The sequence below is a fragment of the Aedes albopictus genome, chromosome 2 (assembly GCF_035046485.1).
Source record: "Aedes albopictus strain Foshan chromosome 2, AalbF5, whole genome shotgun sequence".
NCBI lineage: Eukaryota > Metazoa > Arthropoda > Insecta > Diptera > Culicidae > Aedes > Aedes albopictus.
This window is the reverse complement of record NC_085137.1, coordinates 37,989,611-38,014,030: the sequence shown is the minus strand read 5'-3', so window position 1 is coordinate 38,014,030 and position 24,420 is coordinate 37,989,611. Positions and strand designations below refer to the sequence as shown.

The 24,420-nt window shown below is 38.0% G+C and overlaps 1 protein-coding gene and 1 non-coding gene across 9 annotated transcripts in view; one reads left to right on the top strand and one right to left on the bottom strand.

Moving 5' to 3' along the window:
• The window catches only part of LOC109410817 (disintegrin and metalloproteinase domain-containing protein 10), a 301,283-nt gene that overhangs the window by 176,791 nt on the left and 100,072 nt on the right, over positions 1-24,420 (top strand). The gene's annotated exons all lie outside the window — the stretch shown is intronic.
• Trnae-cuc (transfer RNA glutamic acid (anticodon CUC)) lies at positions 23,740-23,811 on the bottom strand. The gene has a single exon. It is a non-coding gene; the product is annotated as a tRNA-Glu (tRNA).

Here is a 24,420-nt window from a genome sequence, read left to right as displayed (position 1 = left end):
CTAGTTTACTGTAAAAAGTTTTTAATCTTTTTTTAACTTCCGAATGGAATTTGGAAGAAAAAACTATTCATATCAAATGAAATTCTTTAAAATTTCACGATAAAATGTAGAGCTTTGATTGATTTCTGTAAGTTCTTATTTCTGGGCGTATTTAGCGAATTTCCAAACTTTGTTCAAAGGGTTTCTAGCGAAATCACAGTTACATTGTTACATTCATTGTGAAGTTTCTGGATCATTTATTTTGCTGGTAATATACCTGACAGAGTTTGTAATATGCTCTAGTTTGACAGCAGCACAAGAGCTAAACTTTATTGATGATTCTGGAGGCTTTTCGAAACATTATTTTGAATTATTTTGTTTTTTTTTTGTTAAGACGAAGTTCATTAACAACGTTGCTGAAAAATACCAAAAATTCTACTGAAGGGGAGTGTTGATGGGGAGCAGAGATAGGTACGAGACACTGCGTTCTTAGCAGCACAAAAAAACACGACTGTTGGTGCAGTACAGCTTTAAACTGAAATATATTGTGTTATAATATGTTTAAGGTTACATTTGCATGCCTACTTGCACATTCAGTGTTTGTGCGCGATCAAATAATCCTTGCTCGACCTGATTCAGGCTGATTCAGCTAGCCTGACCCTAACTGTAAATCGTGTTGTAAGCTTCAGTATTTGATAGTTTAATCGCATGTTTAATATCTTACTTTTTAAGAAGAAATGTTGTTTCACAAATTAATTTTAGGCCTTAAGTTTCAACCCCTTCAGGAAACTGAAATTTTAGTAGATTGTAAGTAGGATTTTGACAATTAAGGTTTCGAATTCAGAAGCACTTACAATTAATCAATTAATGCAATAGTTAATGAACGAAAAAAGGAGAAAATGTCCACAAATTAGAGCTAGGATTCCGTTTTCTATATTGGTTGCCCGATTTGCCACTGTTAACCATGGATCTCGTCAAAATCTGATTTGTCATGGTCGCACGTCTTCGTTCTGTCATATTTTCGGTTGGCAGATCAGCTTCGCGGTTTAATCGAGAGGAGTCCGCCGACAGATCGTTTGAGGCAGGGATGCCAGCGGCAACAGGGAGCTTTCAGCTAGCCTGGTGAACATGGCCAGACGGTGAGATAAATTTGCATTTCATTTAATCCTAGTTTGATGTTGGGGTCAATATGACCCAGACGGTGTGTACTACGCCATCGTGGTGCAAAAATCCTAACATCTTAGGAGGGTTAATAGTTTCTTGTTTTTGAGGCAGGTGAAATGAATATGCCTCTAACATTTGCGTAACGCTGAATTGGCAGGAGTTTCAAATGGTATGCCACCAAATTATTGTTAAACTTCAAAATTTCACAATCCAAACCTCAGATGGTTAGGATTATTTTGTTGTAAATATCAATAACAAATAATTCCTTGTTCGAGTTGTGCATCTATCGTTAATGGAGATTATCCGCCCACCAGGTTTCTATCAATTAAATTTTTAAGTCCGAGATTAGTACTTGAATTTCAAACTTATCATATTTTATAATTCTTTTTAATTTTTATTTGATTTGTTTTGAAAGCATATAAGGAATTTCAGCGAATCTCTCAAAGAAAATCAGGAAAAACTTTTACACAATTATCTCTTGGAATCAAATTTGAATGTGTAATATTTCTCCAAAATCGTTGCTCACGTTTTGCTGTAATATCGTAAAGATACTTAAAATATTTTAAAGAAACTGCGCATAAAATCATCCCAAACATTCAGATATTCTTGATTGATAAAAAGTTCAGATTGTTTACCAAATATTTCTTCAGTAATTTCGTCAAATTTTATCCAAGAATTTTACTACATCCAATAATCACTGGAAAATATTTTCAGAATTCCACTTGACACTCGTTCAGAAACTAAGTTAAGCAAAAAATACTCCATCAGAAATCTCTCGTGAATTTTTACCAACATATTTCTGAAATTGTGGCAAATACTTCTTGAAACTTTTTCCAGTTATTCTGCGGAAAATTTCACTACAAAATAATTCAAACAATTCCATCAAAACAATATCGAGAAATTATTTAAATTTACCACCAGAAGTGTACATGACGGTCTGTTAAAAACTCCTGAAATCTAATCGTTCAAATAAAGACACGCATTAGCGATTATTCAGCAAAAAAAAATAGAGTGATAGTAGGCAAACAAACTTCCGAAGCCGTTATTTCCAATATAGGGTAAATCGCCAATTGTTGCACACTCCATTCTTTTTATGAGGTGTGCAGCAATTGGGGATTTTTAGAGTGTACAACAATTGGCAATTTACCCTGTCAGAAATTATCACATGCACTTCTTCCCAGGTTTTTTGCTCCACATTTCTCTCAAGAAATTCACAAGCTATTCCCCAAAGGATTCAATCTAAAATTCTTTCAATATTATGTTGAATTTTTCCAAAGAATAATCATATAAAGGAAGCCTACTCCGATGGCACTCGGGGGGGCACTACTACCACAGCGCTATTTTCAGATAAAAGTTAAGCTTCATGTGATTGCGTGGGTTACTGATTATATGCGAACACAAAAACATACGCACACCACCTTTTCTTTTGAAAAACACTTTCACTGATACAGTGAGCTTCCACTTTCATACGCTAAGAGAATTTCACTTGGCATTCGTAAAGAAAAAGACAGATGGTATTCGTTGATTAAGCTCTAGGTATTTTGACAGAATTCAGTAATTCTATCAATTGCAACTCTAAATTTCCACGAAAAGATCTTGGAATATCCTACGAAAAAATCTTTTTTGGAATTCTAAAAGAATCTCAGATATATTCCAATCAAATTATTTTAAAGATTATTTCTGCAAATTCCTTCAAATGCTCCGGAATTTCCACAAGAGATTTCGTCAGAAAGCACTTTAATAATAAAATTATTTTTTTTTACAAGAACTTTACAAATCGTATAAATTGAATTTGTGAAAAAATGTCGACATAAATTAAAAGAAAACACCAACTTGGAAACGAACAGCTTAATATGCAGCATAATTACTGATTCAATAAACGAAAAAAAAGAATTATAGGCAGGGGGAACGACACTAGTTTTGCCCAACGTATCTAAATACCAAGGTAAGAGATTTCCGCAAATGTCAATAACGAGACTCACCAACACATCTGCGTTAGTTATGAAAAGTTGGTGTTTTTACTCTAAAATGTGCAAAGTGTGTGAAGTTTTATTAGTTTAGATGTTTCTAAATGCTGAAAAAACATGTTTAGAACCAATTAAAAAAATTGCCACCGATTTTCAAATGGCAATATTTTCTGTTTTATTGCATGGAGATCACTTTTAATCCAGTGAGATCTAATAAAATAATTTCTTCTAAGATGTGAGAGCTTAATTTCTCAAGAAAGTTTGCTAAATAGTGATGTGCCCATACAAATCAGCGCAAACTTCATAACTATTTTTTGCTTTTTTTCTTTTCTCACTAATACATGAATATTAGCGGGAATCTCTTACCCTGGTATTTAGATACTTCGAGATTTGCCAAGCCAAAAAACCTCAAAAAAGCTGAAAAAGACCAAAAGACTCGCTAAAACCCGCATAAGTTTTGTGAGTTTGACCGGGTTTTTTTCGACATTTTTTTTCGGCTTGGCAAAACTAGTTTCGCCAAGGTCTGCATGGTTATAACTAGAAAGAACAGCCTATAAATTAAAGAAGGGCAAATCTCCTATGGGTCCATTCATAAACCACGTAGACCAACTTTCGGTCACCTCAGACCTCTTCTCCTCCCTGTTATATAATTTTGTCCATACAAAAATTTGGAAAATTATATGAAGCGTAGACTATGGATAGAGACCTCCCAGTCGCCTGTCAAAAAAGTCCATTTGGTCTAACGATGGTTTGAAAACACGCACCAGTGTTTAATTTTCATGCCGCCGCCACCGTCAGCGCAATTCTCAAACACGCCGTGGCGACGCTGTTTGAAAAATGTAAACATTATTAATCCCCCTATGACTTCATAATGTTTCTCTTGTTCAAAGTTTATCCATTTCTAATTTGCGGTGGACATTTTGATGTATCGTCGTTTCAAACAAACTACCATGCATCAATAACAGTTTTTATAGTTTGCCTTGCTTTTCACGTGATCCAAAGCACTCTGTCATGTCTTGTTTGACTTGTTCATAAAAAATATTGTTGCAATACTTTTCTGATAGGTAGAATCGTATAAGAACAGTAGCTGTTGGAGCTGTGACAGCTCGATGGAGATATTTTGACAGCGGTGAATGGAGATATCTGGACAAGCGTTTTGATTCTATTCGCAGCCCCCAGTTTGCAAGTACTGCAAGTACTAAAATCTTGAAAATATTTGAAAACAATTTTAGGGCTTGACGTTCCGGAAACTGATCATCAAAGTGTAGAATTAGCATTTAAGTTAAAATACACATAAATAAAAAAAACTGATCATCAACTGATAAAGTTAATTAAAATAAAAAACAAAATATCAGATCATGTTTAAATGCACTAAAATTAATTAACATAATGATCTCAGGTTTTCTTTGAAATAAATTTTTCGAAAAAATGGGGCATTCTAGAAAATAGTGTAGAACCAGTTCATCATAGTAGGGCTACAGCCAATGCACACTGGTAGACTCAATCAAGATAATGAGTTTATAATTCAACTGAACCGCTACCCTCCAGCATAGCCATGAATATTAAGACCGAATAAATTATAGATCGACTGAAGAGCAGGCCTCGGAAGAACAGTCTATTCTCAAAAGAAAAAAAATATCGGACCAATTTAGCCGTCAGTTAATTTTCAAAAACTTAATTTGAAATAACAGCCTATTAATCAAAAAAAAAAAACTCACTATGGAGTTAGTAGTTCGTCTGTAAATAAACTGCAAAACACTCAAACTCGAAAGAACAGCCTCTGATTAAAAGAAGGAAAAATGTCTATAGATAAATTAACAGGCTGCCAAACAACTCTGCAACAGTACACGGTTGGACACTGCAAACTCAAAAGAACAGCCTATTATTTTAGGAAGGCAAACATTTGAATAAGTTCAGTTTGACCACTACAGGGAAGGATGGAGAAGAGTATTCATACACTAGTTACTGATTACCGTTTTCTAACTTATAACCATCAACTTCTAATCGGCCATCACTTTTTGGTGATCTCCTGGATGATTGGGGATAATGGCCCATTCGGGGTTGTGGCTTTCGGGGCAATGGCCTATTCGGGGTAATGACCCATTCGGAGTAGTGGCTTTCGGGGTAGTGGCGTTCGGGGTAGTGGGGTGGAGCCCATTTTGACAGATGTAACATGAGCATGGAAAGGAAGGCCGTAAGATCGATAAAGTAGAATATAGTATCCGTCCTTTTCGTGTTTGTGTATAGTCTGTCAAAATTACCTGAGAAGTGTCAAACATTTTCCTGGCTAGCTTTGTTGGTGTAATGAAGAATATTGATTCAGTCAGTGGTTCACGCTGGCAACTTTTTTTCTCTCACAAAAAAGTTCAACAAGCTGTAACTTTTCATAGAGTGCATCAAAAAATCTCAAAACTTGACTGTTTATCAACTTATATGGCATTGGTACAAATTTGAGCTCGATTGGTTATTTTTTCGCGAAGCTAGAACCGTTCTTGTAAAACACTATTTTTTAGACATCTATTTTTTTTAAACTGTCATATTTTTTTTATTTTTTGAGAGAAAAAAAAATGCATATCCCAAACATTTTGGCCACCGCCTGTAATTTGGAAAATTTTCCTGCACCAAAAGATTGTTTGAATTGGAAACTATGTGGCATTCAAATTGTTTATCCTGATGAGATAACATCATGTTTAAGAATGTGTGTAATCAGTTTCGTACCTTTTAATTCCGTCCTAATGGCTTATCCTTTGACAGATACGCGTATTTCGACTACCACTTGTAATCCAGTGGATAACTGACACTGATGAAGATTACAAGTGGTAGCCGAAATACGCGTATCTGTCAAAGGATAAGCAATTAGGGCGGAATTAAAAGGTACGAAATTGATTACACTCATTCAAAGAGGGTATTCTGCTTAGAGGGTTGGAAAAGTCGGTACAAGATCATGTTCAAGATTGAGGCATTCAGGATGCAATCTCGCTGGTCTAGAACACGTTTTTAAAGGTCGGTTTCCTCGGTTGGGCTAATGTGACCCATTTGTCTCCAAAGGGATAAAGGACCCTTGAAATATTGTTATGAAAATTCCAGACAAAGTGTTCAGAACTTTTTTCAGCAGAAATTACTCAAAAATAATGTCTTGATAAAATCCCCCTTATGATTAATGAGGTTTTCCTTGGTGGTAATAAAGCCAATCAAGTTCAAGTCCACTGTCTTCCACAAATGAAATTAAACTTCCCCAACGAAAATCACATCAATTTCCACTTCACGGTCGAAACAATTAGCACCGCAAATGAGACACGTGCCCCATTATATACGATAATTGCCGTGCGCACCGCCCGGATTCGACAGATCCATCTATTTGTCTGCTGCGGCCATCGTCGTTATTACTGTTTGCTCGCTCGCTCGTCATACATCATACATCCACCGAATGCCACTTTGCATTTGAAATTTGCGCAGGCAAGTTTCCTTGCCTTGCAGAGAGAGACGTTGTCGTGTAAGCTTACGGTCAATCCGCTTATCGGTTCGCCAGAGTACTAATTTTCCTGCGTTTTCCAACAAAAGCCAGATACGCGACGTACCACAATCTCTCCTGTTGTGTACGGTCTGGGAAATTGTTCGAACGCTAACACGTTGACATTTTCGTTTGCCGTCGAAAGGCGAGGGGGGCGAAATTGAACAACCGTAAATCCTACGCCCACACTCTCTCGGATGCTCTATCTGTCACATATTGGTGTGGTCGGTCGATGTTTCGTCGGAACTGGGGGATATCCTCCAAATCCGAAGAGAGTCGTACTTACCTATGTAGGTTGAGCATCCTAGCACATTTCTAGCAGTATTGTAGCTTTAATGACATCGGGTTCTTGTACCTGTCTGTCTGATGCCTTTGGCATTTTCCATTTTTCCGTAGTTCAAAAAGCATTAACCCGATTAGGAAGCATGGGGGAGTGTGTCGATGTCGAAGAAAAACTGAAAACAGTTCGAAGGTCGTTGAGGTTATGGAATTGGAATTATCGTAGGAGAACGATTTGGAAGTTTGGTATTTTTTGTGATTCACCTATTCGTGAAGACACTTTGTATTCTCATAAACGGAGAGTCAGTGTCAAAAGTGATAAAATGACTTGTGAAATACATCTTCAGACATGTCGAAATCGGTTCGCCGGCATTGCCCGAAGGCCATACAAGCTTTCTTGATTCTGAACACAATGTGAGTTGTCCAGGAAAGCTTGGAATCAAGAATAACTCCAACGTACTTTATTTGATCAGTCAAATTGATTTCATAATCAAACAGACGCAAAGGTCGAACGCCATTACGAATTCGCTTTTCCGTAAAAAGAACAATAGATGGTTCGGATTTACCGAATGCCCGTATTGGCGAAACCAGCCCTCAACTACTTGAAGAGCGCATTGCATCAAGTCGAAAAAGAAGCTGATGCACATACCGACTAAAAATGTTAGGTAGTCGTCGGCAAAACCATGAATAGTAAAACCGTTATTATTGAGTTGTCTCAATAACGCATCAGCTACGAGATTCCACAAAAATGGTTATGAGAATCCCCCTTGGGAGCACCCACAAACACTCAATTTTCTAATCGCGTCTTGATACAATGTCTAGAAGAGATACCGGTTTTTGAGCATTTGCTAAATCCAATTGGAAATCATTGGAGATATACCAAGACACCGTGCGGCTTCCAATATGGCATCGAAAGGCACGTTGTCATATCTCGATATCTAAGGAAACACCCAAACAAGAATGCTTTTGAGTGAATGCTTCCTCGATATCGTAAACAACCTTGTGTAAAAGAGTCAAAGTGGACTTACCAGAATGGTAGGCATGTTGGTTCACATGAAGAGGCATGTTGGCCAGATGAACATCACGGATGTGATGATCCACAATGTGTCCTAAGCATTTTAGAAGAAAAGAGGTCAAACAGATAGGCCTGAAACTCTGATTTGGGAATGAACCCTGTAGCAAAACTGCAAACAAGTAGTTTTTTTTTTCAAAACATGCTTGAAATAATCAAATCTCTTTTTAAATATAATAGGATAAATTCCGTCTGATCCAGGAGATTTGATAGGAGCAAAGCTATTCAGAGCCCACTTAATCGATTCTATAGTTACTATAGTATACTCCGAGCCAAGACCAGGGAATCATAACTACAAGAAAAGACATCAGGTTCATCCGTAGATGTAATATCCACACATCCTGGAAAGTGTGTCCTGAACAAACATTCCAGAACTCATCAGAGTAAGTGAAATCGCCATTTGGCAAACTAAGTTCGTTCACTCGGAAATCCATAGATATTGCAAGGTTTTTGTTCAGCCGACACCGAAGAGCTTTCCTGTAGTCCTTGCGAGCCGACCTGAAAGCCTCCGATTCAGCCGACCGTCGTCTGTTCCTTTCTACATTGTTTCCTGAGCTTCGCCAAATCAGAGTTCTATCGCGGGGTTCCCCTTGTGGTCTTCACAGACCGCAGAGGGCAAGCTTCTTCAAAAGCTTCCACGACTAAGGCCGTTGTAGTATCAATGGCATCATTTAAATCACTTGGAGTGTCAATCATTGGTGAGCGTCCATGAAATTTGATCGCAATCAAATCAGTAAAGCGATGCCAGTTGGTTGACCGGGGATTCCTGAAACGCAAGGTTTGCGAAATAACATTCAAGTGTTCTAAAAAGATTTAGCGTTGGTCAGATAAAGATTCTTCATCTGATACATGCCAATTGGTCAATTTGTGACTAATTCTGCTAAAACAGAGAAAGCCTTTCTAGCAGATACCATGAAAGTTGAGTGGTTGCCTATGTTGAGTAATCCAAGATCTGTTAATACTCTCTCAAGTTGACGTCTATGCTGACCCAGATGATATGGTAAGCATTAGCATCACTGCTAACAGTTAGCGGAATGCCTTTTGAAGTGCAGTATGTGATGACTTGCTTGAAAGCATCCGTAGGTAATGGTTCATCATGCGGTAAATAAACCGAACAATGGACGTATTTCCTTTCGAGGACTACAGATACATCGATTGTGATAGTACATACATCTCTAGTAGTTAGTTCAGATTCAGGGATGAGTGTTGCAAAGATTGCGTTGTTGGCAAGCACACATGCTCGAGGCATGACACTTCATTTTTACTGAAACTGGCAAACACCGGCTACACAAGGTTTCTAGATGGAAAGTAACGTTCTTGAACTAATGCCACTTGGGTTGTACCTTTTTTGCATAAGTCTGCAAAGATTGATCGTTGCTGTTCTTTTGTGCTAAAGATTGATCGGAGCTATCCTAACCATAGCCGCTACCTAAACTAGGCGATATTAAACTCTTTAAAATCATCACAAAAATACAGCACTTAAACCAGATCGGTAACGATTGGAATACGCCAAAGGTGAGGACACACAGAATACACAGTGTAAATTGCATAATGCGAGACCGTATATGTGAACCTTTAATCTAATCAACAACATCTTCATAATCCAGCCCTTATTTAGCCTCGAGCTTGAGTCTAAAGAAGATCAGCTGATTATCTCGGAGAAACACAATGATCAACTTCATACTGGCCCAAAAAGTGGAATCAGAGCAAGGACACAGGAATTATTCCTTTTTAGGTAACCTTCAGGAGTTGTTTATGAGTATCTTCCTGGGGTTTTTAATAGGAATGGATTTTTTTCGTAGGAGTACTGTTTAGGAATCATCCAAGAATTTCTGGGGAAATCGCTTTTCGAATTCCTGGATTTTAGATTAAGCTCATGTTGGATTCCGTAAAGGAGCTTCTTAAAGATTTTCCGGAGAAAATTCCTTTCAAAGTTTCTACGAGGATTCCTTCAGGAGTTGCACCAGGAATCAAAGTTCATTAGGAGCTCATTCTGGATTTTAACCTTGAAAATTCAAGAAGGATTTCTTTTGAGATTAACCCAAACTATTCCTTCTGGAATTCCTACGAGGGTTGCTTCAGAAATTCCTACTGGAATGCTTTCAAGATTATTTTCTGAAATTCCTTCAGAAACTCTTTCTAATATACCTGCAGGAGGAATTTCATCACAGGAGTTCATCCATGAAATCTCTCCGGGAAACGTCAAAGTATTTATCCAGAAGTTTTTCTGTGGTTTCTGCTGGATTTTTTTTTTTAATTTCAACTGGAATTTTTTTTTTGGTTTTAGTGCAGGAATACCATCTGAAATTTAGTTCTTGAATCCTCCTAGAGCTTTTGCTGGATGCCCTCTGAATTCGTCTTTGGATTTCTGCAGGATTTCTTACTGTGTTCCCTCCAATAATTCTTTCTGGGAATCCTTCTGATTTTTATTCATTAGCTCCTTCAGGATTTCCTCCAAAATTTTATTCTGGAAAATTCCAAAAGTTCCTTAATCGAATCCTTTAGGAGTTTCTTCTGGGAACTATCCCGGACTTCCTTCTGGTTTTTTTTCTTCTAAGAATCCTCCAAGGGCTTTTTCTGAGTATCCTCTAGAAGTACTTCCTGAAAATGCTTCTCTAGAGTCTTCTGATTGTCCAGAAGTTTCTTCTAGAAGCCCTTGTGCTGTTTCTTCGAAAAATTTTCCAGAAGTTTTTTTTTTCTAGGAATCCACCAAAAGTCTCTTTTAAGAAACTTCTAGGAGTTTTTCCAATGAATGCCCTAGAAGTGCTTTCTAGGAATTCTCCAGGAATTCCTGAGGAAATCTCTTTGATTGGATTCCTGGCTTTTAGATTGAACTCATGTTGGATTCCCTAAAGGAGCTTCTAAAGGATTTCCTGAAGAAAATTTGTTTTGGAGTTTCTACGGGGATTCCTTCAGGAGTTCTACCAGTAATCAAAGTTAGTTAGAAGCTCATTCTGGGTTTTAACCTTGAAATTTCAGCAAGAGTTTCTTTTGAGATTAACCCAGTTGTTCGTTCTGGAATTCCTACGTGGGGTTTCTTCAAAAATTCCTTCTGGAATGCTTCCAAGATTACTTTCCAAAATGCCTTCAGAAAATCTTTCTAATATTCCTGCAGAAGTTCGTTCTGAGGTTCCCCCAGAAATACTTTCTGAGAGTCCCTAAAAAGGTTTTCTTGGATTTCATCAGGAGTTCCCACTGGCATTCTTCCATGACATCTTTCAAGGAATCGTCAAAGAATTTATCCAGAAGTTCTCCTGAAGTACTTCCTGAAAACGCTTCTCTAGAAGTTTCTTCTGAGAGCCCTACAGGTGTTTCTTCTGAACATTTTTCAGGAGTTACTTCTTTTTAGGAATTCGTCAAGAGTTCCTTATGAAGATCGTCCTGGAGTTTTATATAGGCGAAAACTCTGGTCCAATTCCTGGATTTTAGCTTAAACTAATGTTTGATTCCTCAGAGCTTCTAAAAGATATCCTGAGGAAAATTCCTTTTGAATTTTCTAAAGGAATTCCTTCAGGAGTTCTACGAAGAATCAAAGTATATTAAGAAACTCGATCAGAGTTTTAACCTTGAATTTATCCTGTAACGAGAGTTACTTTTGGAATAAATTCAGAGGTTCTATCCGGAACTTCCCTGGGGGATTTTCTCTGAAATTTATACTGGAATGCTACCGAGATTATTTTCTGAAATTCCATCAGAAATTCTTTCTAACATTTCTGCAGAGGCTCCTTTCTTTCTGAGAGTCCATAAAAAGTCCAAGTATTTATCCAGAAGTTTTTCTAAAATTTCTGCTGGATTTTCTGCAGGAATTCCTTCTGAAACTCGATCCTGAATTCTCTTAGAGATTTTGATTCCCTCTGAAATTGTCTTTGGATTCCTCCAGCATTGCTTACCAAGAGTTCCTTCTGGGATGAAGGATTGAATTTCGTTATTGAGCTTCCTCTGCAATTTCTTCAAAAAATGATTCTGGAATTCTCCAAGACTCCCTTATTTGAATGCTTCAGGAGTTTTTTTTTTGGGAATCCTTCAGGGGTTCCTTCTGGGTATCCTCCAGAAGTACCTCCTAAAAATCTTTCTCAAGTGTTTTCTGAAAATCATCCAGAAGTTCGTTCTGGGACCTCTGTTTCTTCTATAAATTTTCCGGGAGTAGTTTCTTTCTAGGATTCCTTCAAGAGTTCCTTATCTTCCAGGAGTTTTTCCTAGGAATGTTCTACAAGTTCCTTCTAGGAATTCCTCGAGAATCTCTTAGACTGATTTCCTGGATTTTAAATTATACTCAAGCTAGATTTCCTAATGAAGCTTGTATAGGATTTTCTCGAGGATTTCTCCAGAAAACCCTGTAGAAGGTTAGAAAAAAAAACTCTAGAAATAAATCTGAAGGATTCCATCCGTGGTGGAATCCTGAAAAGGAATTCTTCGGAAGAATCCCTAGAAGGAATTCCTAAATTATATTTATATTGAATCGCGATCTAAATAAACAAGTAAATAAACTCCATTCACTTAACCGTGTACGACTTATAGTATCTTCATTGCTCTGTCGTGCTCAAATCATAATAGGATCAAAATAAGGATATTTCTGTTCCTGTTTGTTTTCGCAATCGCCCACGGCCTTCAACATCAACTCTCAGTTTCATAAACTGGACGGACGGTAAAGAATCATGCAATCTTCATCTTCTCTTGATTGTTTAATATTAAACCAGTGGAAACGCACCGCAACTTCTACGAATCGTTGTCGTCCTGAAGATGACATGAAAAACCCAAAAAAAAGCAAAGAAACCCGCTGAAACTTTTCCGATGCACCGAGCCATTCCCCAAAACAGTCGGACTCAGACGACGACGAAGACGACAGCCAGTTTATGAAAAGCATTTTTCGGTGTCCGTTTGCTTTCGCCCCCGCGCCCGAGATTTTTCTTCAGGCGTAAATCAAATGAATATTTATACCGTATTGTAGACTGATCCCACTTTTTTCTATGTTTGCGAAAAATCTGCTACGGATCCGAGCGAGAACGAAAGCGCTCTCCTATCATCATGATGAAGATGATGCTAATGAAAAATGGAAGATTATGATCCTTCCGAAAATCCGATTCGGACTTAAGGCGAAGGCAAAAAAGAAACTGAGGAAAATCCGAGTAGCAAAATGGGTTTTCCACTTTTCATAAACTGTCAACCGAGATCGGATACGTTTTTATTCAATCCAATCCAATGATGCCACCCAGCACCCTTGCTCTGTTTTCCAGTGATTAATAGCGGAAACTACTTTCACAGACAGTCTCTGCTCGTTTTTGGTTCTTCCTCACATGCCAGCAGGTGGATTGAATTACTTTGAAATAATGGAAAAGAACGAGATTTGCATCATAAATCATGCGAGATAAAAATACCAAACTTTTTATTACATGGCTGCTGCATGGCTGTGCTGGAGCTGGATGGCTGGATTCTGGCGGTGACATAGGAAAAATCATTTCACATTCACTGTCACACGTTACTGAAAAGTTACCTACTGGAGAAGCATCAAAAGCCAGAATACCAGACCAGCGAACGAACCGAGACCAAGAAAGACACTTTGGCTTTATTTCGGCTTCCAGGCGACGGGAGCTGAGAGACTGATGCACCACGCGATACGTAAAAAGCATCCCATTCCGTTAATATAGGGTAACAGTCCTCAAAAGTAAAATACCGTTTTGATTCATTGAAACCTCAACAAAGAAAACCATAACCTCTTCCGTCATAACATTCAAATTCCAGACATTCAAAGTAATGAGTCATTCGATTCTCAAGCACGACCGTAAATTACTGCCTTCACCCTATGACATCATGTGGATGTGCGAGCTATTCATTTTTCATAATCTCAGCTGATGGCGTTATTGAGCTTGACATCATCCACTTTTTTTCTGACAGGATGCATGCCTTCAGTCAGATATGTACTTAAAAAACGGCAGCATCGGAGAGCTCACGCAGTGGCAGGCAGCTTCTTCCGTTCTGGTAGTGGAGTTGCTTGTTTGCTTGTCCAGATTGAAACACATATCCACAGACAAGGAGATTATAGGCTTATGTAGTTCCACTCTCAAGGGAATGTTAATGCAAAATGGAAATGAAACTGAAATTTCGATCTTGTTCCGACTTTTCGATCCCTCTAAGCAGAATACCCTTTTCGAATGAGTGTTATCAGTTTTGTACCTTTTAATTCCGCCCTGTTTTGCTTATTCTTTGACAGATTCGCGTTTTTCGACTACCACTTGTAATCTTCTTCAGTGTCAGTTATCCAGTAGTGGATTTTAAATTTTTCAGTTTATTATAGCGACAAACTGATTTCTAGTTTAAACTGAACTGTTCCATTGTTTGATATTACAAAAAAAAAACATTTGACGAAATTTTTGACAGTTCGATAGAACAAACAGAGATTTGGTAGTTTCAACATAAAATAATGGATTGATTTAAACTACTGCACTTTTGTCACTAACAAAACCCAATTGTGGTTGTGTTAGTGACGGCAGCTCCAGTGGCAGCTCGGAAAGCGGATGGAAAGAAAAACGAGTAAAAAACAAAAGTCAAAAGGCGAAACCGACCAACTTTTTGTGGATACTGTCTTGAGTACCTGCACTTGGAGGTTGCGGTGATGGATTTCCTACACCTTCCTCGTTGTGACCAAGTTGGGGTAAGAATTTTAAAGATGTGAGAGATGTGAGAAATTTTGTAGAGACAAATGAGATTTCTAACGTTATATGGAATGATAGTAATTGGTTGTTTTTATCGATAAACACTAAGTAAGAGCAAAGAAATATAACTTTGGAATAAGGAAATCTTCAGTTTGAAAATCAACCATGCGTTTTATTGTTTTACACAAGCATCATTTTTCTGCGTGTAAGTTCAACTGAAAGAAATTTTCGTAGAATTTCTACCAGAATTTGTCCAAGAATTTCCAAAAAAATTTATTCTGGGATAAATCGTAGAAGTTGTCGCAGAATTTCTTCTAGAATTTCTCTCGGGATTCCTCTTGGAGATTTTTCATGATTTCTGCCGCTGTTCCGCTTGGGATTTCTCCAGGAGATCTTCCCAAAATTTCTCTCAGAGTTGCTGAAAAAAATCGAAGGAATCCAAGTGAAATCTTTTGAAAAACTCCGCAAAGTTTAATTGAAGAAATTTCGACAGGAAAAACATGAGAAAAGATTAAGCATCTCGGAAAAAATTCTAATAGGAATCCCGAAAGGAGATATTAAGGACATTCAAAGAGGAACTCTGAAACCCTCATGGAATCCTGGGAGCAGCAACGGCAGAAATTCCGTAAGGAAATCCCAGAGAAATATCGGAAACTACAGTGGGGACCCGATTTTGTCAGCCTTTTTTGAATTAGAAAAATAAATGTGTTTTTTCAACATTTCAATTTTATAATCAATATTAATGCAATTGATATTGATGTATTTAGCCGTCATAGAAAAATTACGCAATGCACAAAGCTCGTGTAAATTTTGAAAACAACCAAACTTTTTTTTTGCAAACTTACACATTTATGCCATTTTAGCACCCAACCCTAGCCAATGTTTTAAACCAATTTTGTTTTAAATTGTTAAAAGGTTTCAGCTCTCTCTCTCTTCTTGGCGTAACGTTCCAACTGGGACATAGCCTGCTCTTCAGCTTAGTATTTTATGAGAACTTTCACAATTTTTAACTGAGATCCCCAGCTAATGTTTATTTTGCATATGTATATCGTGTAGTAGTCATGAAGGTATTTTATACACAAGGTAGTAAAGGAAATGTCAATTATGAAACGGATTCTGGGCTAGCCGGGAATCGAACTCGCCACATGCGGGAATGGTTTTGCATGCGCTAACCACATCATCGGCTATATGGGCTTAAAGACTCTTAACATTATCTGGAACAGAACAAACAATAAATACTGCCTGTTATTGTGATTACAAGTCAACCAATTTACTTCTTCTTTCCGGCATCTCTGGGATTGCTCCAAGTTTACTTGTTAGGATTGCTCCAGATATTTATTATGAGATTTCTCGATAATAAAGATAAAAAAAAGAAAAAGATATGAGATTTGTAGATTTCCTGCTTGGATTGTTTTAAAAAAATGCTGTCGGAATTCTTCCAGAGATTTATCCATTAGAAACCTTTAAGGAATTCGAAGTGGCATTCCTCTAGAATTTCTTGCTACGATTCCTTCAAGAATTTTTGCTTGGTTTCTTGTTAATATTTTTGCTGGTGTTTCTTCAAGAATTCCGCCGGAAGTTTTTAAAAGAAATTCTTTCGGGGATTTTATAACGATTCATTCATATGTGTCTCTTTAAGATTTTTCGAAGTATTCCTCCTGTGATTTCTGCAGAAGCTTTACTTGAAATTCGTTCAGGTTCAGGAACTTCTGCTAGGATTCCTAAAAAAAATGCTAGTATTCCTGCAGGACTTTTTCCAAAAAAAATCCACATGAACTTGATAAAAATCGAGCCCTGAAGAAGGTCCGATCCGAGGACCGAAACGTCGGCGAAGATAAGAAATAATCAACGATAAAACCAAAGACTGCATAAGCCGAAATCCGAAATTGTAAATTACTACAAACAGTCGTTACACACAAACCTAGATATCTCCAATAATTCCTTCAACAATTGCTATGTGGATTTATCTAGGGATTTTCCCAGCACTTCTTTCAAGACATCCTGCTGACATTTCTCCATATAAATCTGCTTTGATAGTCCCGGAACTTCTGCTGAAGTTTCTCCAAGAATTGTTCTGGAAATTTCTATTAGAACCTTTTCAAATATTTCCTTAAGAATTGTTCATGCATTCTTTCTATGATACCCCCTGGGATTCCATCAGAAACTCCTGCTGAAATTCCTCCAGCAACTCCTGTTGGTATTCCTGTAGGACTTTATCCAGTAATTTCTACAGGATCTTCTTTAGTGATGTATTCAGATAATTTTAAAGATATTTCATCAATTATTGCTATTTGAATTACTCCGTGCATTAGTTCATGAATAAATCTACGGAAGAGACAAATTTCCCAAACGGAGGAGAATGTGCCCCTGGAGCCAACCTACTGTTGAATAAATCTAGCGATTTTCCTAGGGATTTTTTCAAGAATTTCTCTTAGGATTCCCTCAGGGATGCTTCTAGGAATTTCTTAAAAAGTTCCTATATTAATGCCTTCAGTAATTACTCATATAGGAATTCATCTAGAGATTTAACTATGATTCCTCTGTTAGATTTCCCAAGTGGGCATCCTCTTTGGATTTCCCGGGGATCCATCTTGAGATTTTTCCAGGGTTACACCAAGAGGTAATTCCTACACGAAAATCTCTTGGTATTGCTTCTGAAAGTCCTTTAGAAAATCTTGTTGGAAATTCTCCTGGAATTCATGCAAGAATTTATCAATCCATTTCTGCTGGGAATTCTCCTCAAACTGCTCCAGATATTTATACAGTATTTTTTCAGGAATTCCTCCATGGATTTCTCAAAGAGATTTCTTCAATTTCTTCAATTTTCTTCAATTCATAAGTAGGGATTCCTTCAATGATTTTTCAGAGAATGCTCCAGGAATTCCTTCAGGGATGCCTCTAGGGATTTCTACGGAGATTGCAGTATGGATTCTTTCAGAAATTAGGCTGACACAAATTTCGATTTTCTCTTATGTCACCGCCCCCTCGGAAAATTTTGGTCAAAATTCAACATTTTGAGGGGGGACACCAATAAAATATTCAAGAAATTTTAAAATTTTAAGATGAAATTAGAGTTGCACAAAAAATTTCTAAACAAATCCGCTGAGTTTATAGATTTTGCCGAATTGTTTGGGTATTTCTTCGTCAAATACATTTATTATTTATTGTCCTCCCCCTTAACGAGCCAACGAGTATTGTGACAAAAGAAGAAAATGAGATTTGTTCCGGCCTTACACAGCGTAACAAAAATCAACTTTTGGTCTGTCTCAAGAGCAAACCAATGTGTCTCTAACAGATTTTCTGCCGCTGAATCCGAATCCGGGCTCAGATTTGCTCCATCACGTCACAATTTTGAGCTATACCTCAATTTATAGGGCAAAATAAGCGATTTTGGGCTTTTTTGACTGCAAGCCATTAAGCATGGAAATATTTTTTTAAGCAATCAAAGCATAAATTGCCCAATTAACATCTAAATTAACGACTCATGCAAAATATTTCGTTTTACCAAATTGAATTTGATAGTTTTAAGCGATTTATGTTAGGTACGATATTTCCCATACAAGTCACCCTCCAAAAGTTGCATGCAAGTTTACATACTAACATAAAATGTTTAAATCTATCAAATTTGATTCGGCAACACGAAATATTTTGCATGAGTCGTTAATTTAGATGTAAATTGACCAATTCATCCTTTGATTGGTTAAAAAAAATATTTCCATGGCTTGCAGTCAAAAAAGCCCAAAATCGCATATTTTGCCCTGTAAATTGAGGTATAACTCAAAATTGTGACGTGCTGGAGCAAATCTTAGCCCAGATTCAGATTCAGCGGCCCAAAAATTTGTCAGAGACACAATAGTTTACTCTTGAGACAAAAAAGTGTTGCGCTGTGTTACTTAAAGGATGAAACAACTTATGGAAATTTAAGTGCGGAAACGTAGCCAATTCGGGCAGTAATCAGATGTTGGTGCATTTTCATTCGTTGACAGCTAAAGTTAGATTATATGATTTAAGCTGCGCTAACCAGTGTCAACTGTCTTCTGTAGACCACAATTGCTATAAGCTAGAAGAAGGCTGTGCTCCAGTAGGGATTTTATGACAAGAAGAGACAGAAATAAAATATTTAAGAGTTCTGCTGTAAAAAGCACTGAATGTTAACTTTAACAAATACCTTTTTTTTCTGTGCACAAATGGTTCGTCCAAATATTACGTTATGCAAAATTTGGAAATTTTAGACCCTGTCCACTATCGTGACAATTTTTGTAAAAGAAGTTTTGTATAAAGCGTAACACAGCGCCAGCACTGGACCCCCCTCTTTGGCGTTAAGTAATATTTGAACGAACCCAAAGCAGACCCTCCCCACCTGTCTCCGTTTCTGACGTGCTCAGAACAATTTTTCATGAACAAAAAATGATTTAAAAAAATGCCTTTCCTATCCTCGTAACGGAGAAGATGGGCGTGGCCGGCAATGGAAGTTCTCATGTCTTTTTTACTTCAACCTCTGATTGGATTGTTGTTTCCTCCAAAATAGCATTCCATAAGCAATTGGAGTAGAAGTATTAAAGATATAACATGACAACTTCTAGTATGCAATCTACGAATTACTCCGTTACCACGCAACGCAACGCAACGCAATAAAGAATGATTTTAAAAAATGTCCCGATTTTGTCAGGTACCCGATTTTGTCAGCATTTCGGGCTTACTGTATATGTTAAAATCCCGAGGAAAACTGTTGAAAAGCTAGCCCGGAAAACCACCAAGGGACATTCGTGAGGAACTTTGAATTATTTTGGATGGATTTTCAGAAGGAATCCAGCGAGAAACTATGGGAACATATCGGAAAACAATTAGAAGAAATTTCGGGTGGTACCCCAACCGATACCTCGTGAAAAAACTTCTGCGGAAATCTAGGAAGAAACTTTGTAAATCCTAGGAAAAAGTCTCAGCAATCTTGAAAGATGTTTACCTAATTTTTGGGTATATGAATTATAAACTTTCGAAATTTCCGCTGGAAAACCTGGAAAACTCGAGGAATTTTATTTTAAGTTATGAGTTATGTGATGCACATTTTAATTCATCTCAAAATCAGCACGCAAGTCGCTCAAATGCTCTAGCAGTTCTGAAGTTTTTGAACTTCAACAAGTCATAAGCTTTTTTTTTCACAAATTTCATCTCACATTTTGTCAATTAGCAACATTTCCTGCTTTCTAATTACAAGTTTTTCCAGTATGTTTCAGACATACCAGCAAATCTAGTAAAATGACAGTAAAAGGCAATATATCATTGACAGTGCCGAGCTCTCGACGCACACTAAATTCTTCATTACACCAACAAAGCTAGCCATGAAAATGTTTGACATTTCTGAGGTCATGCACGAAAAAGACGGATTATATATTCTACTTTATCGATATAGTTGCTGTCCTTTTCATGCTCATGTTTCAAGTGACAAAATGACCTGAGAATTGCCAGGGATTTTTAGGTTAGGTTCGTTGGTGTAATAAAGAAAGAATTAGACACCAGCAAACTGACTGCTTGGTGGCTACACGGATAATCCAAACTACCTAATATTTGGGTCATTTTACTCAAAATTAAGTATATCGAATAAACTCGTTACCCAAAATAAGGTTTTTTTTCCGTCTGGCTCACCGATGTTGTCAAAAACAAACAAAGATGCATCTACTCAAAGGGGGTCCTTGATCCCAATAAGCCAATTTTGGGTAAATGTCGGTTTACTCAAAATTGAGTTGAGTGAGGGGGGTCTTAAGTTGAATTTACCTACTCTTGAGTATATTTGTAGCTGGGGGTAAAGGCAATCTACCTAGCGTAAGTTTAATCGATTTACTCAAATTTTGGCTTGTTGGGCCGAACTATGGAATTGCGTAAAAAAAACTCAATTTTGGGTAGTTTGGCAGTTCCGTGTAGGTATGCGAAGTGCTTCAGTAAGTCTCGGTTTCATAAAAACAATTCGCTCTCACTTGTAGTTAGTTGGCACAAACGCGTGTGTGTTGTGGATTGGCATCTAAGCCGAAAGAGAGATGGATTTGTGAAAAAAGGGGTGTTCATGGTGTGGCCTCGGAGTCATATTGGCTTTCTATTCCGTAGAATCGTTACATGTTCTGTGGCTTAGTTGATTGAAGTGCCGGTTTGACAGAAGCGACCGAGTGATTTATCAATAAAACATTTGCATCAAAATAATCTGTTTGGATTCCTGTTAAATATTGTAGTTTTTACATTCCTCTACGACGCCGAGGGAATTCTTCATTACACCAACGAAACTAACATCAAAATGACTGACAACTTTCAAGTTATTTTAACAGCTGTAACATGAGCATGAAAAGGACGGCAACAAAATCGATAAAGTGCATGGGTGTGGGCTGTCAAAATTCTTTATTACACCAACGAACCTAACCTCAACATTACTGATAATTCACAGGTCATTTTGACAGATGTAACAGATGTAATCGATAAAGTAGAATACATGATCCGTCTTTTTCATGCGTGTGTGTGGTCTGTCAAAATGACCTCAGAAGTGTCAAACATTTTCCTGGCTAGCTTTGTTGGTGTAAAAAAGAATGACCTTAGAAATGTCAAACATTTTCATGACTAGCTTTGTTGGAGTTGGAGTTTTTTTTTACGCAGGATAATGCTTACGCAACAATTCCCACTGCTTAGTGAACTCCTTTAGTATCACTTTAAAAAAGCTTCTATTATTCAGGCTTATATTTGGTTTTCAGACAATTTTGAACAATTTTTGATCTTCGGCTAAACGAGTAAGAAAGGCTGAAAAAAAAGAGCTACAGGATAATTTTTTTTTCAAAAATAAAAATTCAATACAAAATGTGTAATTCTTTATTTCACCACAAAACCTAACCTCCAAAATATTTGACAGTTCTCAGGTCATTTGACAGATATACCATAAACGAAAAATATATTTTGGCGGAAGAATTAGGAGATGTTGAAATTAACGTTAGTAAAGAAAACGCTGTTTTTTTTCATATTTATTGTCAAAAGTCGTGGGAAAGAACGAGTGAAATAAACATTTTAAAACTAAACTATTCAGCACCCGGTCTGACGGGGACATGTGACGAAAAAGTGTCACAAATCCGATATAAATCTTCCAGTTGGCATGCAAAGGAGAAAAAAATAACTCGCTGAATTCCACAATCAGCAGCCAAGCCATAAGCTTTGCATATGTGTTCTCGCTGTAGTGTTGAAAAAAGTTTCCGAAACTATATTGAGGGAATTTTAGAAACAGCGAGCGTTTTTATTTCGCTACGACCCACATTCCTCTCGATAAGCCATTTCCATGGAAAATGCCAGGAGCGTATCCTCCGATCGACTTTATATTTGTCGTGCCTTGGCGATGGAAACTTGCCGAAACAGACGCGTAACAGATGCAAAATCATTTCAATACAACTGGTACCTAGATGTAATTGCGCACGTTTGCATATTTTCCCGGTGTAAATGCGAAGCTGGAAAAAGAATATTGAATGTCATCACAATTGACATAGCGGCCTCCCTTTTTTGCTGTGAAGCCCGACCGGGCTTCGATTTGGCGTAATAAGGCGGAAAAAGTTTATGGCTGGAAAATATTCAACGTTTTTTGATGGGCTATCAGCCCGGAGTTTGGATGCCGACCACCCGTTGCCCTTTATGGTTTTAAAGGTGTACGTTTCCAGACGGTGTGGGAAACAGCAGACGTTTAAACGACCACACTCCGATAGATTTAGTGCTTCCGACGACGCGACTGCTGCACATTTCACAGATGCGAATAATTCGATTCGGTGACGACGTTACGGTAGCGGGTGCTTTTAACGACGATGGACGAGTTAAAACCGTCTGGAACTGGTCAGCTCTAGTAACCGTGAAATGCATTTTTTACGGATGATTTTGAACAAGCGTTGAAAATTTCAGGACGTCTGGTAAATCGCTCTTGCTGTAACATTTTGTACGATTTGTGATCGGTCCATGAACTTTTCGCAAAGGAAATTCTCTTGACTTCATATAGGCTAGGGCACAGAGTATCTTCGTGCCTGCCACATGATACACAAATGCAAACTGGTCATTCTTCATTACACCAACAAAGCTAACCATGAAAATGTTTAACAATTCACAGGTCATTTTGACAGACCACTCACATGCACGAAAAAGATGGATAACATAATCTACTTTATCGATTTTGTTGCCATCTTTTTCATGCTCATGTTACAGCTGTCAAAATGACCTGAGAATTGTCAATCATTTTGAAGTTAGGTTTGGTGGTGTAATAAAGAATTGGCGAGGACGCTCTCAGTGAATAACTGTGGAGGTGTTGATATGTAGAATAGCTGAGAAGCAGGCTTGGTACCAGTGAGAACGCTACGCCAAGAAGAAGAAGGAGATTTTTGGTAGATAGTGCTTTATTCAGGATATCTGGATGACGGTGTACAGATATTCGAAGCAAGCTTGTTAGGCCAAATGGTCATTATTTATTCTGTTACTCAAGTTATATCTGTCTGAGATCTTTTAATAAATAACTTTTAAATACGTGTTTAAGTGAAGCTGTGCTTTAATGTGAGCTTAGTACTTGCACTTACCGCCACGACTAACGGACATCCGACAAGATATGAAAAAAAGTTACGCGGTCGGATATTATGCATTCCCTCGACCTAGAATCCGCCAAACAAGTTCCAACCATTAAACGATAACTAACACCCAGACAACTGCCGCTGGGATCCAGTTGTCCACATGTAATCACTCTGAGCCGCCGTGCGTCGCCTATGTCACAGTTATGAAACATTCTCACGACCCTGCCCCGGTGCAGTTCTGACTAAGCCAGGCACAGAGTCACACATCATATTATAGAAGCACACTCATTTGTGCATTGTTTATTTTACTTACCCTTGCACTAGCAGCTGCCGTATAGGAACCTGCTTGCATATTTCTGGCCCTCTTTTTTCCATTCATTTCTTTTTCACACAAAAATATGCCCGGAACGAACATGTACATGTAGCAAACAACAAACAGCACATGTGTTGTCCCAGTTTCGACCCTGTTGGTTCCCAGGGTTATTGTACTCTCGGCGATTACAATGCAATCGTATCCATTCAATTACCAATGCATTACAAAGGTCAAAAAAGTTTCCCATACCGGGAATCGAACCCGGGCCTTCCGGGTGAGAGCCGGATATCCTAACCACTAGACAATATGGGACTTGTGAGTGCAGAGTGCGTGGTTTCCAATCAGTGTTGATGCCCGCGCGTCGCGTCATGCTTGAACTTTTTCAAACGAGCAAGCTGCTGCTTGCACACGCCATCCGATGATAATTTTGAAACGTGAGATAATTCGATCGGATTATGCGCCGTCGTTGAGTTATTGTGCACACACAAGTTGGATTGGTGGAACACGCGACGCGGCGAGACACGCCGACGTCGTCGTCGCGACCATAGACGCAAAAGATTAGCGCAATAATTAAGGAAGTTTATTTCGGTCTTTTGTCATGGGTAAACATTAAGACGCGCGTCAACACGGTGCGCGGTGCGGCGGCGGTTGAGACACGAGACTTGAGCAAAAAATGAGTACACGCAAAAAAATCCGTTCCGATATACGTGCACTCCCAATCACGGCAACGGGAACAAACGGGAACTATGCGTAGCAACGATAACAACAATAAGAAATGTACACCGTGAACTAGATTTCACGTTTTCTAGAACGCCCATATTGACAGCTGGAACTAGTTCCAGTTCACGGTGTATATTTGCTTGATCTCATATTTGCGTTTGTTTGTTCACGTTTATCAGAACGGTTTTCTGAGCGTGTATG